This window comes from Sceloporus occidentalis, unplaced genomic scaffold (genome assembly GCF_023333645.1).
Source record: "Sceloporus occidentalis isolate IW3139 unplaced genomic scaffold, rSceOcc1.0.p SCAF_8, whole genome shotgun sequence".
Classification (NCBI taxonomy): domain Eukaryota; kingdom Metazoa; phylum Chordata; class Lepidosauria; order Squamata; family Phrynosomatidae; genus Sceloporus; species Sceloporus occidentalis.
The window spans coordinates 34006100-34024126 of record NW_028316988.1 but is presented as its reverse complement, the minus strand read 5'-3'; the positions used below and the strand labels follow the sequence as shown (position 1 = coordinate 34024126).

General features: G+C 44.3%; 1 protein-coding gene across 5 annotated transcripts in view; it reads right to left on the bottom strand.

Moving 5' to 3' along the window:
• The window catches only part of LOC149308640 (5-hydroxytryptamine receptor 2A-like), a 210898-nt gene that overhangs the window by 25275 nt on the left and 167596 nt on the right, over nucleotides 1-18027 (bottom strand). For all 5 annotated transcript variants that reach the window (XM_089536177.1, XM_089536180.1, XM_089536175.1 and 2 more), the window contains one exon: nucleotides 8351-8617. The gene's annotated coding sequence lies outside the window, so the exon portion shown is untranslated. The remainder of the gene's footprint in view (nucleotides 1-8350; nucleotides 8618-18027) is intronic.

Sequence of the window (18027 nt, the reverse complement as noted above, 5' to 3'; positions counted from 1 at the left end):
CTATCTATCTATCTATCTATCTATCTATCTATCTATCTACCTACCTACCTACCTACCTACCTCTCACTCTATCTATCTATCTATCTATCTATCTATCTATCTATCTATCTATCTATGGGCCCATACAGAGAGGCCAAAATAAAGCTGCTTCAGGTCGCTTTGGTGTTATGCTGTTTAAATGATGCATGCGTCTGAAGAGTCCGGAAGCTGCACCAAAGTCACAATCCAGTCCTAAGGACTTAAGCACAGCTTTGGCGCAGCTTCCAGACTCTTAGGACGCATGCATCATTTAAACAGAATACCTCCAAAGTAAGCTGAAGCAGCTTCGTATTGGCCTGTCTGTATGGGACCCTAGTTTCTTTGGAAGGTTTCTTCAGAAGGGGTTTACTATTGCCTTCCTCTGAGGCTGAGAGAGAGTAGCTTGTCAAATAGCATCCGCTGGGTTTCCATGGCTGAGTGAGAATTTGAACCCGGGTCCTCTAGAGCCCTAGTCCAGTTTTTATCAGACCACACTGTCTTTATTACAGAAGAACAATAATAGCCCAATAGCACAAAATAGGTCTCTCCAGGGTCTAAGCAGAGCCCCATGCAAATGCCTGGCATCTCCGGTTTATTATTATTGTTACTAAATGCTGTGCTTGGCTTTGCTCCAAGCATTTTAATAGCGAGACAAAGCCATTTCTTGCCTCATATCTGCTCCTTTTGTAAATGCTGAGCCTTAAGATATATTTACAGGAAATGAATCTCATGGCAGTACCAAAGAGATCTGCAGAGAAGGGCCTTCCGCATGCTGGGTTAAACCCATCCAAAAACCAAAAGAACTGGGAATATGGCAACTGGAAGGCTAGCTTTTGGGGGGTATGTAGGGGAGATTTTGGAGATTCAGATGCAGATACTCAAGGCAAAAATGCAACATTTGCAAGGATGGAGAATTTGGGGGACAATTTCTTACCCCAGTATTGTCTGGGGGATGCATGTTGCATCAATTCCTGTCACCATTTTGAGGGACTGTGGAAGAAAATAGAGGTATTTTGGGGTAATACCTGGTCCATTCTTGGGACATTTTTGCACGTTTTCATGCACTGGGGGAGCTGAGTGGTTTTGGGACAAAACTGTATGAAAATCACACTGATATATATAGAGAGTAGACCCATCGGATCAACTGTTAGTAAGTCAATGCTTTTGTAATTCCCACTGAATCCATGGGTCTACTCTGGTCAGGGCTACTAATAGGATTGACGCGGTAGATGCCTAGCAGTCAAAAGTTGTTGGAGGCTCCTACATGTGCAAGAAGGGGGGGGGGAATAAAATATAAATGGATGCCAAACCTCCCAATTTTCGCACGCGACCCTCCACGCAATCCATCATGAGCATTTGTGTTTGCCAAGCTCCCTGTGCGGTAATTCTTCCATTGTTCTCTGGCGTCAACAGATGTGAGTGACACCTCCTAAATGCTGTGCCTTTCAAAGCAAGCATGATTGACAAGCCTTCGGTGGATGGTCCAGTCAACGCAACGTTGTTATTGTTCCCTTGCAATTTGTGCAGTTTTTTCCACCCTGAGGCATTATTTGCTACTATTCTTAAGCAGAAATTTCAGGAGAGCTGGGGGGAAAACAATCTCTACACACCTTTGCTGATGGTAATGATGATGATTTTATAGCGGCTGTCGTCCATCTTCTGTTCTGCGTAGCAGCGACTGCTTTTGAAGGAGTTATCAAAGGTGCTGGAGAACAAGATGTGGACCATGACCAACCATCTCAAATGGCACATCCATTGGTGTCCACAACCACCGATCCAATCTAAATACTTTATTATAACCATTCATGTTCCATATCTTCTCCATCCATTGGTTGGAGAGGTTCATTCCTGACCTAGCTCCTTCCATGAACTCGCTTTAGGAAAACAACAATAACTGGTTGGGAAGAAATCTTCTTCTCAGAGAAGCCCCCAAACAAACAAAAGGTTATGAGTACTATATGGACCTGCTTAACACTCAACACCAAAGTTTGAGTTCTACTACTGCAACTTTACATTGTGTTTGCAAAGTGCAAATCTACACTCACGTAATTGCATGATGCTTGAGCTACAGTCTCTTCTGATGTATACTGACAATGTGCAACCAATTGTGTATCTACCAATGTTCCTGCTTGCTGTCCCCTTGTGCATTGAATGGGGGGTGCACCATGGTTGCTTGTGCAATCCCAGTGAATCTAATGGTGCACAGAAAAATACCGAATTTTGCAAAAATGCAGAATTATGCACCAAGAATGCCCAGCTGCATGATGGGTCCTGTTGGTTAGTTCCGACTAGAGTAGACCAATTCAATAAACAATCAAATAGTGACTCAATGCACAGGTACTGTATTTCAACAGTGCTTGGAGCTATCAAGAGGACCATATGCAATGGTTACACCGGTCAAACTCTACTTGCGCAACCATGAACTGAAACACATTAGTTGTACAATGGCCAACAAAAGCAGAACCACATGTGTATGACATCAATGGGACTCCAGCCTAGCTCTGTTCCGGAAACATTGGACAATGGGCCTTCCTCCGTATGGAAACAAAGGCACTAACCAACATTCAAAATGGATGCCATGCTCAGGTGCCCACATTTTAAGGTGAAAAGTGATCAGGAGAAATACCTGAGCACTCTCATGTGCTTTGGCCAGTGCATTGACTCTTTGGGTCTGCCTTGGAGTTGCTCATGTACATTGCCGGTTTCTAGATTTGATCAACGATGCTGCTAAGTACACTTGGCATCTCCCTGCACCTGCAGCATTATGCGCCGCATTGTCCGTAACCCTGGCCACTTGGCTTAATTGTGTGTAAAATTGGCGCTGCTCATCTATTGCGTCCTGCTTATTTGAAATGTATTGAACGTTTCCGGGGGCGGTGAAGGGGGGAGAGAGAAAAAGAAAAGAAATATACATTCCCAGCTCAGCGCACATTCCATAACGCTCATTATGCCTCATTTAAGCACGAGGGAAGGACACGCAAATTGCAAACAGGGCAGGGAGAGCACAAGAGGGTTGCTTAGGAAATGTTCTGTAGAAATACTTACTGTTATTAGCGCCGACAATGATGACTGGCATTCTCCAAGCTGACCTTGAGAAGGAAATAGAAAGCGAATATCTTAAAACGGATGAGAAATGCACAGAAAAATGAATGGAGCAGCATTCCCAGAGAAGGAGGGCACCAAACGTGGAGCATGGTGAGGAAGGCACAAAACACTTGTCTCTCCAGCAGACGCTGGGGGTATCCACACTGCACATTTAAAGCGGTTTGATACCAACTTAAATGTCATGGCTCCATCCTATGGAACCCTTGAATCTGTAGTCAGGAAAGTTACGTGGCATGGTCCAGCATTTCAATGTTTTCGAACAGCCTTTTTATGCCCAGGATGGTTTATAACATGTTCGGCTGATTTTTATGGCTGACCCAATCTGCAGAGTCTCTCATGTTCCTTGATTCACGTTTGGATGCTGCGTTTGGTGGTCCCTATGTGGACTTCTCTGTATGCGGTCAACTCCTGCGGCTGCGAAAGGTCCCTCCTGACCTTTGCTGAGCGCAGCATTTGCTGGATTTTCTTGGTCGGTTTACAAACCATTTGAAGGTTGTGTTTCCTCACCAGTTTCCCTGTTCCATATGTGACTCCTTGGATGTAAGGTAAAAAGACCTTCCTGACGGAGATGTTTGTCTTCATTCCTATGGGTCTTTCTGAGACTGGCAGCCCTTCAGACACCAAACTCAAGACCCAGCAAATGCACATGAAAACCACCCAGGGTGAGGGGTGTTTCCCAGCAGATGATGGACCATAGTTTTTGGTGGGTTTTTCAGGCGATGTGGCCATGTCTAGAAGGGTTTATTCCTGATGTTTCGCCTGCATCTGTGACCAGCATCATCAGAGAATTCCTTGGACTCATACTTGTTCGTCTCTGTATCCAACTTCATTTACTCTGAAGATGCCAGCCACAGATGCTGGCGAAATGTCAGGAATAAACTCTTCTAGAACATGGCCGCATAGCCTGAAAAACCCACCCAAAAACTATGGATGCCGGCCATGAAATCCTTCCAACTTCACACCAGGGACTAAACATGAATGGAGCGCTTAACCTTCCCTAGCTATTTCATCCCTGGCACATTCCTTGGTGATGATGGCGATGGGTTAAGAGACAAAAGCTGAGGATTTTGTTCAGAGGCAGGACTCTGTCCCACCCAGAAACATGGTGATGCATGTTTAACTCTCCTTGGTTTCAGCAATGCTTAAGGATGCATAACTGTGCCTTGGATGGCAGCCAGTGTCTTTGTTCTCTCGCTGCCTTGCATTGAGATGGCATATATTATCTCCTAGATTGGTTTATCTGCCAAGTTGCAACTGGCATCCACATCCCCAATCAGCTGTAAATATAAATAAAAAACCCAAACTGCTCCCAAATGTTGCCAAGGGGAGGCTCCAAGCCTTCCTTTCCCTAAAACTGTTGGGTTCCTGCCCCCGAACTTTCTCTCCAATAATACAGTTTTGCTGGTTCTCTTTCCTTTTGGGTTTTTTTTAATGAAGAAATTAAATAAAGTGGTGTGTTTAATCCATCCCCCGAATTAAAAGGATATGTCTACATAAATGCATTTCCTTGCCAGTTTGCTTTTCCCCGGCTAATCATATGTCATTTCTCGAACAGATGAGAATTTTAGGGAATTAGGCACTGACTTAACTCGCTTAATGATTTAATGAAGAGGGGAATTTGTCCTTTTTTTTTGTAATTGGGCATATTGTCCTAAACAAACCTGGTTTGCCTCTTTCGGTCGGCGGGCGATGGGTGGTTTGGGATGGCGCTGGCAAGGTGAGTGGACGGAAGGGACCAAGGGACACGTCACGTCACTGAACAAATAAATCCCTGCCTTTTAGCATCTGGCAGTTGCAAAGAATCACAGAGGAGGAAAGGGATGAGCCAGATCTGGGCCAGAGATTCATTCAGGGCTGCCAGCTGCATGCTCCTTTTCCCAAGGAGGAAAGGAGAGGCAATTCATGGACGGGGAAGGTTGCCATCATCATTGCTCCCACAAACAAGCAAAAGGTTGGGGAAAGGAGGGAAAAACAGATCTCCGTTTCTCCCCAACGACCTCTGGACATGTTTTTGCAGCCCAGCACTTGGACCATTGACTTAGTGGAATACAGGTCCCAAGAGCCCTAGCTTTGGACTTGGTTGTTCTTGTTGTCACGTGCCTTCAAGTCATTCCCGACTTATGGCGACCCTAAGGCAACTCTATCATGGGCTTTTCGTGGCAAGATTTGTTCAGACGAGGCTTGCCATTGCCTTCTCCTGAGGCTGAGAGAGTGTGACTTGCCCAAGGTCACCAAGTGGGTTTCATGGCCAGATGGGGAACTGAACCCTGGTATCCATAATCAGTATCCAATACTTGAACCGCTACACCATGTTACAAGATCCTAACTGAAATCAATGTATGCATGCACATGGGTGATTTTCAAGTCACCTGTTGACTTATGGCAACCACATCAATTTCATAGGGTTTTCACAAAATCATAGGGTTGGAAGAGGCCTCAAGGACTATGCAGTCCAACCCCATATTGCCATGCAGGAAGACACCATCAAAGCACCCTCAACAGATGACCATTCAGCCTCTGTTTAGAAACCTCTAAAGAAGGAGACTCCACCAAACTCCAAGGCAGCAGCATCTTCCACTGTCAAACAGATTTTACTATCAGGATGTTTCTCCTTGGTTTCGGTGGAATCTCTTCTCCTGTAGTTTGCATCCATTGTTCCTAGTCCTAGTCTCTGGAGCAGCAGAAAACAAGCTTGCTCCATCCTCAGTGTGACACCCCTTCAAATTAAAGAGGGCTATTATCATATCACCCCTTAACCTTCTCTTCTCCAAGCTAAACATCCCCAGCTCCCTAAGTTGTTCCTCATAGGACATGGTTTCCAGACCTTTCACCATTTGGGTCATCCTCCTCTGGACATCCTTTTTGAACTGTGATGCCCAGAACTGGACACAGGATTATTCCAGGTGAGGCCTGACCAAAATAGAAGAGAATGGCAGCATTTTCCCTGCCATGGACACCTCCCTTGGAAATGTCTCTGCATCCAGCGTGGGCCACCATCTTGGATTAGAGAGCCAACTAGGCACATATTGTGAGCAGCATTTCAAAGGAAAAGCAGCACAGCCGATAAAGGGCTTTAAAGATGACATTGGAGAAAAGGTTAAACGCCGCTGAGCTTATACTCTAAGCCATATAGGAAAGGAGATTAAGAATGGATATCATATCAGGGTTTAATATCTGAAAGGCCACTGTGGAAAGGGAAGCAGCTATTAATGCCAAGGCTAGGCGCTGGAAGAGTAGAAAGGAAAGAGGAGGGAAGGGAACCGCAGGAATTATGGAGACCAGCCCTTGGAAATTGGGGTGGGAAAGAGTTTCCTTGGATTCAACCATCACCACGAAAGTGGCCTTTTTCCATGTCATGGAATTTACTGCAAATCATCATCATCATCATCATCATCATCATCATCATCATCATCATCATCTTAAGAATTCTCACATTTGCAAAGCTTACCGGATCTTTTTTAACTTTCGTATGCTTTTTAAGTGATTTTATAGCGTTTTAAAGTGGGGATTTTGAATTGGTTTATAACAAATAAACTTTATTGTGAACGTTTTCCATTTGCCGTCTCCGGAAGCCCCCTCGGGTCTCACGCTGGGAGGAAGGCAGCGCATAAATGAAGTAAATAAATAAATAAATGTTAAAAAGAGCTCATTTCTGCACTAATCTTTCTCTATGCCGTTGCCGCTTTACACCTGAATGCATCCAATTAATCCGGTTGCTTCGTTTGTTGGTAAGGACCTCTATCCACAGGAAGAAAGGCTGCTGAGGAAAGGTACCTGGGCCTGGTAAATTTAAACATCCTTTGTAGCAATTAGATTAAATTATGTGTTTAATTTCCAGGCCTTCGCCCCAGCCATCCCACACATACCCCCAAATAAACTGGAAGCGCAATGAAGTCGAAAGAAAATGCTCCATCAAAGGGAGATGTCCGCTCCCCAAACGCCCGTTCCTCTCCTTGCAAAAGTGAGGCTGCAACCCAGCTGGGGTTGTTTCGTGGAGGTTGCCTAATTTTTATTGCCATTTTGCAAGTGCTATATTTGCTACTGGTCTTTTTTCATTTAGGTAAACAAGCTTTCTGTGGAACCGTCAGAGCGGCTGCGGAAAGCCTAAAGGAGAACGTCAAGTATTTTTAGCAAATAAATTTTTAAAAAAGGCAACAGCAACAACAACAACAACAACAAACCTTTCCGGAGACGAGACAAACAGAAGCCCACTGCAAACCATAAGAGTCAGGAAAGACAAGGGAGGTTAATTAAAAGTTACCCAGAGTCAGAAAGCAATAAAGGGCTAATGAAGTCCTTAATCAGGTGAGCGCAGTTGCAGCCGCTGCTTAGGAGGAATCCTATTTCGGGCGTCAAAACAGATACAAAGAAATCAGAGACACACATCCTTCCTAAAGACATGCCAAGATGACAACTCCAAAAGCTCCATTTATCTGGACTCCAAGCTACTCCACTTTTTAATGCTCAGATGTATTGTAAGCAGAATCTCATTTCTCTACCACCCTCAAAGTTGTTCTCTGGCTCAAAAAGATGAGTTTCTGTGGATATAGGGCCTGAAGAGATAGGCCAAAATAAAGCTGTTTCAGGTCACTTTGGAGGTATGCTGTTTATATGACACACACAACTTAAGAGGTCAGATGTTGCGCCAAAGCTGCGCTCCAGTCCTTAGGACCAGAGCATGGCTTTGGCACAGCTTCCAGACTCTTAGGATGCATGCATCATTTAAACAGCATACCTCCAAAGTGACCCGAAGCAGCTTTATTGTGGGCTGTCTGTTCAGGCCCATAGAGAGAGCAACACTAAAAGCAAGTTTCCAAGGTACCTGCCATCCAGTACTTGCCAATACGTGGAGAATTGCAACCAGCATGCTCAACGGGAAGTCGCATGGTGTACCAAACACTAAGATACGCTCCACGGAAAGGATGGCCTATCTCTTCAGGCCCTATATTCCACTTGGTAAAGTGGAAGAAAGTAGGAAAAGGGGTGGATTGACTCCCTCAAGGAGGCCATTGAGTTTGGAAGAACTGAATTTGCAAGACCTGTTAAGAGCAGGGTCTTCTTGAAGGTCTCTCATTTGGAGGGTCACCATAAATGCAAACCCAACACGACAACACAGAACTTTAAGTGCCCCAAAGGAATTGCATTTTTGGGTGGGATTTTGCTGCCCTTGGGTGAACCACAGTTCCATAACACGTTCTGAAAGCAAACATTTCTCTTGCGTTCTTACCTAGGAAGTGTCCGTCGGTTGCCTTTTTGGAGTCAAAAGTGGCTTCCCAGCAAGGTAAGAAAGAACTGGTGGCAGCCAACTGGGTGTTTGTGTTGAAAGAAAAAGGTCCCGGGGAGAAGCGTTGCAAGAAGAAAGCCAAGGAAGGTGTCTCCAGTTGCCCAACTCCTCACTTGCTTGCATAGCTCCATATTAGACCCTCCTCATCCCTGGTTTCCAACATGGTGAGCAAGCATGGCCGGTTGGATGAATACAACACCAGCAAGAGACCTTTGGGGAGAAAAGAGACAGAAGAAGAGATGCTAAGAGTCATGGTTTGTGAGATATTCCCACCCAGGACACCAGTGCTTAGCAGATCTTGTGCCTTCAGCCATTCGAAAGGGCTTCATGTTTTACATTCTGCTTAGTGTATTCTGACCCGCTTCGACTTAAAAGAACAAAGAATACTCCATCCAACAAAACACTCAGAAGTGGCTTTGACAGTTCCTTCCTCTGAAACAGAGCCTCCAGCGTCTGCTACAGTATTTGTTGGTGGTCTCCTATCCAAGTACCCACCAAGGATGACTCTGCTTACTTTCCAAGATCAGATGGGATCCGGTGCTTTTGGGGGTCTTTAGGCCCCTTCCTTGCTTCTAGGTGGTGCTAACTTTCTTGCACTAATTCCTAACTGGTTTCTTAATTGGACCGAACGAGGGAAAGGCGTCCCATCCAGGCCTCTCCATTCAGACTCTAATCCATTTCGAAAAGCTTAAGCAAACACCCCTAAATATTTAAATTAAATATCCACAGCATCTGCTCTATGATCTTAATTAAGAATTAAGACGGTGGTTCAAGGGGAGCGGGGAAGGGGGGCCGAAGAGGGTTCGCCAGCCAGAGAGCATCTCCGACGAGGAGCCATTGATTGCGACAAGAATGTTCATCTACTGTCACCAGCAGAGAGTTAAGCCTTCGGTTTGATTTTCAAGTCTCCAGAGAGGCTGCATGCAGAGAGCTGGGAACAAGATGCTGTGCTTGCAGGAGGCTGGAGTGAGGCTTTGCAAAAGAACGAAATACAAATAAGGTGGGCCCTTGAGGTTTGGTTCCAAGACCCCCATGGATACCCAAATCCATGGATACTCAAGTCCCATTATATACAATGAGATATTATTGAGATATTATTATTATTATTATTATTATTATTATTATTATTATTATTATTACAGTGGGCCTTGGTATCCACTGGAGTTTAATTCCAGGACCCCCATGGATATCAAAATCCATGGATGTTCAAGTCCCATTATATACAATGGGGTATCATTATCATCATCATCATCATCATCATCATCATCATCATCATCATCATCATCATCACCACAGGGGGCCCTTGGTATCTGCTGGGATTTGGTTTCAAGACCCCCATGGATACCAAAATCCATGGCTGCTCAAGTCCCATTAAATACAATGGGGTGGTATTATTATTATTATTATTATTATTATTATTATTATTATTATTATTGCAGTGGGCTCTTGGTATCTGCTGGAGTTTAATTCCAGGACCTCTAGGGACACCAACATCCATGGATGCTCAAGTCCCATTATATACAATGGGGTATCATCATCGTCGTCGTCGTCGTCGTCATCATCATCATCATCACAATGAGCCCTTGGTATCCACTGGAGTTTAATTCAAAGACCTCCATGGATACTAAAATCCATGGATGCCCAAGTCCCATAATATACAATAGGGTATTATCATTATCATTATTGCAGTGGGCCATTGGTAGCCGCTGCAGTTTAATTACAGGACCCCCATGGATATCAAAATCTATGGATGTTCAAGTCCTATTTCAAACAATGGAGTATTACTACTACTACTACTACTACCACAAGGGGCCCTTGATATCCGCTGGAGTTTAATTTCAGGACTCCCATGGATACCAAAATCTGTGGATGCTCAAGCCCCGTTAAATACAGTGACTTAGTCAAATGACGTCCCTTATATAATATGGCAAAATCAAGGCTGGCTTTTTGGAATTGGTATTGTTTTGGAATATTTTCAAGCCATGGACAGTTGAATCCATGAATGAAGAATGCATGGATATGGAGGGCTGTAAGCAATAACAGCTTCTTAGGCTTGCAGGCTTTTATCTGTGTGCCCACTCAGTTTAATTTTTCCTCCCCTCTTAAGCAAAACCTTGCGCTGAGGAGTCAGCCAAGGTTGCATTGTCTGCTAAATTTTACTCTGCAGAAACGTCTTCCTCTAAAGCAGGAAATGGGAAACCTCAGGCCCTAGAATTAAATCTGCCCCACCAAATCTGACCCTTGGAGCTTCCAAAGATGGCCGTGCCCCTTTTCCCAGGCTGCCACTGGTTTGTCCAGTGTGGTGTAATGGTTAGAGAGGGCTGCCTCCAAATTTGGCACTCTCAGGACTTGCAAGAGTCCAATGTCCATCATCCCCAGCTATGATGGTGGGATTTGTAGTCCAACACATCTCACCTAGTTGAGGTTAGAGTGTCAGGGCTAAGACTGTGTGGTTCCAGGTTCAAATCTATGAAGCTGACTTGGGACTCACTGCAAATGAAGTGTACCGTATTTCACATCTCTTTTACAACTATATATCTTTGTCAATGGGGTCCCCAGCTACCACTGTGCCTCAGCACTTCCACCATCATGATGAATCCCCATATTATATGAGTGGGAAAGAGATTTAACTGTAACCAAGCTACATGCAAAGAACCGCTAGATAAATTGGATGCTCCAAGCCCTGGAAGGAGAATGGGAACAACATGCATGCAAAGCCTCATTAGCACAACTTCTATGAGGGTCGACTGCCAAACAGGCAAATTCTATTAATGGCTGAACGCTGGAAAGGAAAAATAATAGAGAATATTGCTAAGAATCTCCACAAATGATGGAGGGAAATAGGGTTACAGGACGGCTTCTTCATGCCTGAGCAAACACCTGGAGGACCAAAGTTTGAAGATCTCTGCTGTATCAGGTCTAAAGCCACCAGATCCCATCTGATCTTGGAAGCTAAAAGAAGAAATACTGTCATAATGAACTGGTCTCCACATGTGAGGAAGAATGAGTTGGGGATTTCCTTCCCTTGTTGGTCACGATGGCAATACATTGCACATATTTCGGTGTATCTGGGACTTGCACATTTTGTTCTATCTCTGAAATGACATCACCTTCCTTCAGCAACAAATCTGAATTACGCACAGACTCTGTTGGCCTCTGACCATTGGAGTCAATGTGAATGTGAGATCACTGAGTGAAGGATCTGAATAAAAAGCTTGCAGGGTCATGTCTGTGGATTTATCTCTCAGTGTTTACCTGTGTCTTTGGAGCTTTTCAGGATCAATGGCTCTGAGGTCAAAGCTCTGCTGTCCACACAGCCTGCTCCCAAGGTGGGCCAAATACCAATGGGTACTCTACCCAGCATGGCATTATACCATGCCATGGGGTTATTGTTTTGCTACCTCCCCATTATGCATGCACACCAGTTCATAAGCACACTTCCTGTGGCTCCAAGTACGTCCCATATGGCCCACCTAGATGCCATCCCACTGAATGGCTGCACCTGTGTGCCAAGTAATACATTCCCATGGAGAGCCCCATGTATGCCCCCTTCACCTCATGCCCTGCTGTCTGACTTGTGTATGATGGAAAAAAGCTGGGAGGTGAATCCCTAAACAAACACAAGCAGGTGAATGAGCAAAAAGTTTAGGGGAGATGGACACTCGGCACATGAAATATCAGTTCATTTGTGCCTGATATTTCATGTACTATATATGTTCCCATGGGATTTGCAGTTTTCTGGCCCAGTACTGATTGTTCATTTTACGTTTATGTCTGTAGGGCATGGCCCACAGGCTTGTATTACCTTTTATAGATCGCATGCTTTGTATTTTAACATTTTTTTAAATACATTCATTGCATTTGAGTGCAACACACTGTTTAAATAAAATTGCCAAGTGTCCATCTCCCCTAAACTTTTTGTGTATGATGGAACTGCATCCGTTGGAGGTGTCCCATGTTCACGTTTTTGCATTACCACGGCCCTGCGCTCGCATCTGGCTGTTTATATGCAGGAGCAAAGATCAGTTTCCTGGGCTCTGTTTGCTTTGGATTTTAGCCCCGGAGCATGGCTTCATTTTTGTTTCCACCTTCATTGGAGGTGTGCATCGTATCACCACCCTGCCTTCAAAGCAGCCCTATTTTGCAGCATATGTTTCACCCCTGAAATAACCAAGGGACTGGAGCAATGCCCTTCTTAGAAGAGCTATTCAAGGTTCATTGTTTTTATTGTATACTAGTTAGTATTATTTTAGAGATATTTTAACCATGTAATGCTATTGTATGCCACTTGGCAGGGTTTTATTTTTTCCCCCTTATTTTATTTGACCCTCACTATGTCAAGCACTGTGCAAATTGACAGCACCCTATAAATAAATAAATAAATAAATAATGGTCTTCCTTGGATCTAATGCACCGTCTTTAGCCAAAGAGCGATCCATATTGCTGAACACACCTTTCTCATCGGAGCTCTCCACAGTGTCTCCATACAATGTGATATGCCAAACCCTATCCCAAAATAGGTGCCTTGTATTGCTGCTTTAATGTTCGGAGCCATACCGATTCACTGCCCCATTGACAGGGAAATCTTTGGAGGAGCAGAGTTTGGTCCTTTGCATGGCGACCTTCTCCCTTTCAGCCCCATCCATGCTCCCCTTCACCTTTCCCAAACCTGTGGCTCGCCTCATTGCCATGCGCGGCAGACGTCAAATCAATGGGCTCCTTCATTAACCTTCCCTCGGAGTGAGAAGTAGATGGCAATGCTAAAAATTGCTGTGTGAAGGAAGAGGGATGCGGATGCTAATTAAAAGCCAAGGCAATGTCAGAGGGAGAGGTGTCCCCAAGGCACTGTGCTTTCATCTGCCCTGTTTGCTTTGCAAAGCACAGAGCAAAGAAAACCAACGGTTTGGAGCAGAAGGAAGAAAGGAACCTCTTCTGAGCCCAACTCTGGTAGAAGATGGATCATGGCTTGCAGTGACTCCAGGAACAGTTGGCAAGCTTGAGCCGTGCGAGAATAAAAATACAGCATTAGATCAGGACCAGAGGATGCTTTAGGAGTATGAATACCAAAGTTTGCACACTGTAAATGGGCTTTATAGTGCAACTGCCCTCAGCTAGGTTCCTTAAGAATGGACTACCAACCCTACCCAGTGCAATGGAGATGGGAGTTGTTGTCCAATCTTCCTTTAGAGCACCAGCTTTGGGAAGGCTGTTCATGGCCTCATTCCCACTACCTTTTAAACCCGATCGTGAATTGGTTTGAACCGTTTCAAATGACCTTGGTCCCCACTTAATCCGAATCTCTCAAGTGATTCCGAGAGGGAGGTCATGTGCTAGACCCATTTCACCTGCATCTTTTAGGTGCTCCACTGTCAAATTGATCCATCAATTCGGATTGCACACTGATTTATCTGTAAGTGGGAATGAAGTCCATATTCTAGCACTATGAAACGTAGCCACAGTCTTACTCTAATGTCTTGGGGCCCTTGCAGGACTCTCATCCAAAAGACCAACGCCTCTGTCATATGAAATCTGTCATAAAATTGAGATCTTCAGAAGAGGCCCTATTGCATGTCCCCAAACTTCATGAAGTTAAGTTGGAAGGTACATGTATAGCATCTCAACTGTGGGCTTTGCTACCCAAGGAAGTTAGGCTGCACCTGTTCCTTTTAAGCTTCCAGCAGTTGGTCAAAAGGATGTTCTTCTGTATGGCGTTCGGTGTTTGAAACTGCTGTTTTAACTGTTTCCGAAAATGGATTCCAGAATTGTTTTTATAGACTGCTTTTAGGAGGTTTTAAGAAGCATTTTAATGCATAAAGGAATAAAAACTCAACTGTGGAATGACCGTCCGGAAGAGATTCGACAGCTGAATGCGCCGTCTGAATTCAAAACAGCATTAGAGACCAGTCTCTTCCAGCAGACTTATCCAGATGAGTTTGAATTTGTGGATTTTAAATGTGGATTGTTTTAATATGTGTATACCTTATTTCTCTTTTTGCTTTTTCCCCATGCAAGGAGGAGCTGATCCCTTTAAACGGTAAATTGCTTCTCCTGGAAGCTTTCAAGAGGAGCAATTCATTCCTTTATTTCCCCAGAAAAAATAATACTTTCGGAGAGTCTGGGGTTCTCAGTTACTATAATATAAAGTACCTTGCAGGACCCTAAACAGCACCAGGAATACATTTCTTTCACTTCTAGAGTAGATAAAAGAGGTCCAAAAGGAAGCTGCTGTTGCACCATAATGGTTAGCAGCTGCAACACAACTGGCTTTAGAAATTAAGTCCGGTCAGATCCTGTTTTAAAACATCGCTCCTTTCCTTCCAGTTCCCATGCATGTTAAAACGGAGGAAACGGCAGGACATAACTGTCAAACAATAATAAATTTTGCGTGCATGCAAAGAGGAAAATGTTGTCCCGTTGGACACACACAGCCCTTCCTGGCCATGAATCAAGGAGCATAAAGCCGGAACCGGAGAACTCTCTCACACACACAAGCGAGGAAACAGATTTTAATTTTTTAATGTTCCACATTTGTCTCCAGGGCCCTGTCTCTCTGAATTAAAGAATTACTCTTGGAAAGCCGGCATTTGTCCCCCGACAGAGGTACAATTAAATCCGGGAACAAGGAGAAGGAAACAAACCCATCCCAAGCGCAGAGTTTCTCCTGCAGCATGTTTTGCTCAGATGGAAACCGAGTGGAGAAAATATTCCTCCTGGGCAGATGGTGCTCCCTTCCTGAACACACTTTCCTCCTCTTTCCTTTGGTCTTAATAACAAAGCCCTTCGTTTCTTTAAAAAATGCCTTCCAAAATGCTGAAACACTGCATTGCTTTGACTTGCAGAATTACTCCAAATGCAGCATTCAAGAGGCCGGCTAAATTTATTAGAGTAAAACGCACACAAATAAATGGGAAGCGTGGACCGAAACAAGACCCATCCTTTGCATCTGACAACTTGTTCAAATGCAACACAACATTCACACTCTCTCTTTTTTTAAAAGTAAGGAACTCCCTCAGTGTGAATTTGTTTGATCGATAACAACACACCAGGAACTATTTATTTATTCATTCGTTCGTTCATCCATTCAATTTCTGTTTCGTTTTCCTCCCAGCGTTGGGATGCAAGGTGGCTTCCAACATACTTTGCAAGGCTCCTACATCACTTCATCACAGAATTGCAATGTTGCACAAGCAAATTATGTGCAGCCATGGCGTCAATGCACAATGAAATGCAACACACGACGCACAAGAATGTGCAAAGGTGCACGCATGCGTTAACTCTGCTTTTCTCATTTTCAGTGACTGCAGATGTTAGTGGCGCCAGACAAAATAAACACAAGTGCATGAATAAGGGAATGCAGGCTCCAAAAAGATGCCAGCCACAAACAATTGCACACGTCGAGATAGGAATTTAATTATTCTATTAGAACACCCATTCAAATGATTTAAAAACACCACACTAATAATTAAGCAAGCGGTAGGTAATGGAAACACCCAGCGCATCCATTTATCAAGTCTGAACCCAAGAGGCAGGGAGCCGAGGAAGGCTTTCCCTGGATAGAAAGGCAGAATTTTAGAACTGTTGATAGACTTAAGAGAGTCAAAAGAAATCCTAAAGGCTATCTGGTCCAATCCCCCAATTGACCATTGGTTCTCCAGGCCCAAATGGTCCAGCGGTTGTTATTCTTATGGATGCTGGTGTCTTAGGGAGGAAGTATGCGCATATTTTAGATCGATGCTTTTTAAACCAGGAGTGGGCATTTTGGTGCCCGCAACTCATTCCCATTCATTATGGCTGACACTAAAGAATCACAAGAACTCCAGCCAAGTATAATATAATCTATCTCTCTGTCTTAGGCTTTATCCTCAAACACAAACCTCATCCATTTTTCCTTGAAGGCATGAAAGGACTAGCAATGCTATGCCTCTTTGCTTCATAGAGCCAAGGCAACTGGAAGGTTCCTTCCATGCCAGTGGAGCAGTAAATCCAGTCCACGTCTTAGTTTGAACTTCAGAGGAGTTACCCAAGGGGCCTGAGACTGTTATGGAAATGGGTTTTTCCACCCTGGATAGGCCTTTTAAAGGTTGGATTAAAATCCAGAACAGATTCAGCATCCTACATATCACATAAACTGCGAGAGGCTGCAGCAATTTGCTTTCCCCTGAGCATCCTGCAAAGCACAAGATGGTGACTCCTCCAACCCAATTCCTTCCTTTTGCTGAATGCAAACTACTTTTGCATTTTGAACTGAATGCAAACTACTTTTGCAGCTATTGACATAAACTGAGAACAAAAGGGGGAAAGCAAGAGGAAAAGAGAGAAACCGGGACATTTTAAAAGCACCTGAAAAAGTGGGACAATGGGGAATTAATGAGGACTGTCCTTGCAAATCAGGACAGTTTGGTGATATGTAGCATCCACCTTGCTCAAAGGATAATAATGTCTGAGATAACAACATGGTGCTCATCTAGTAAATCTACATTTAAAAGATTTACATGCTGGTTCCATTCTTCTCATGTATCCTGACATTGTGCACCTCTGTGCCTATGCGTCATTTTCCTGTGGAATATGCAATGGCTTTCCCCCAAATCCCAGGGAATCAAGTGACATGTGGAAGGTAGTGGTGCACTGTATTGATGCACCACTGAAGCATGTGCAAGCACATGTGAAATAAATCCAATGTGTGGAAGTCTGCTTACACACCTGTGACCAGAACATACCTATTGTCTAAGGGCCCCAAAAGTATGACCACATGCATACAGGGAATTCACACAGGTGTATGAAACCAACAGGATTCCGGTTTTTATTGTCCTCCTGCGCAGGACGGTTGAAAGGTTCACTAGACCTCTGTTTCTGAAGAAGAGAGAGAAAAAATGATCCCTATAAATTACTTTCCACTCAGTGAATTTACTGGGAAGCCACAGTGCTTTGGGCTTCCCAAAGCAATTTACCTTCCGATGATTTGCTATCTTCTTCACTCCATCTGAGAGATGTGGGAAAGAAACAACTCTTCGCTTTGCTAAAATTACATACAGTTCATCTATAAGGTGAGGCCATGAAGGCCGACAGTTACACAGGCCTAAAGGATTGATGCCAACCCTGGTTTGCCACAGGTCAACAGCACTGAGTTGATTTAATGCTCACAACTGGACAAGGCGACCACCTTTGCATTGAAATCACCTGGAAAGAAACACTGCCTTTGCCAAAATGTCTCCTGGTGGCGGTGCATCATAACCAGGGCATCATTATGGGAGTCCAAGGGGTATGAACCACACGAGGAGGCACCACAGTTTCAGAACCATCCAGCCTAAGGCTTCAAGGAAACTCCTGATTTTCCAGCACGCTGGAAATTGTTATGGGGTATCACCCAGTATACTGGTGTGAATGGGTTGCCCTCCGCATCTGGTGGGTTTGCTGGCTGGGAAGGAAAGCAGGACCTCATTCCCACTTAATTCAGATACCAGATAATTTGGTTTCCGATCCAAATCAATGAATTGGTTCAGCAGCAGAGCCTGGGTCACACAATGAACTTTATCGCACCGGGTTCTCGGCCCGGCCCGGCAGGAAACGGAAACGAGTGGGGGACGGATTTTACCGCACACACCCGTCCCTCACTCGTTCCG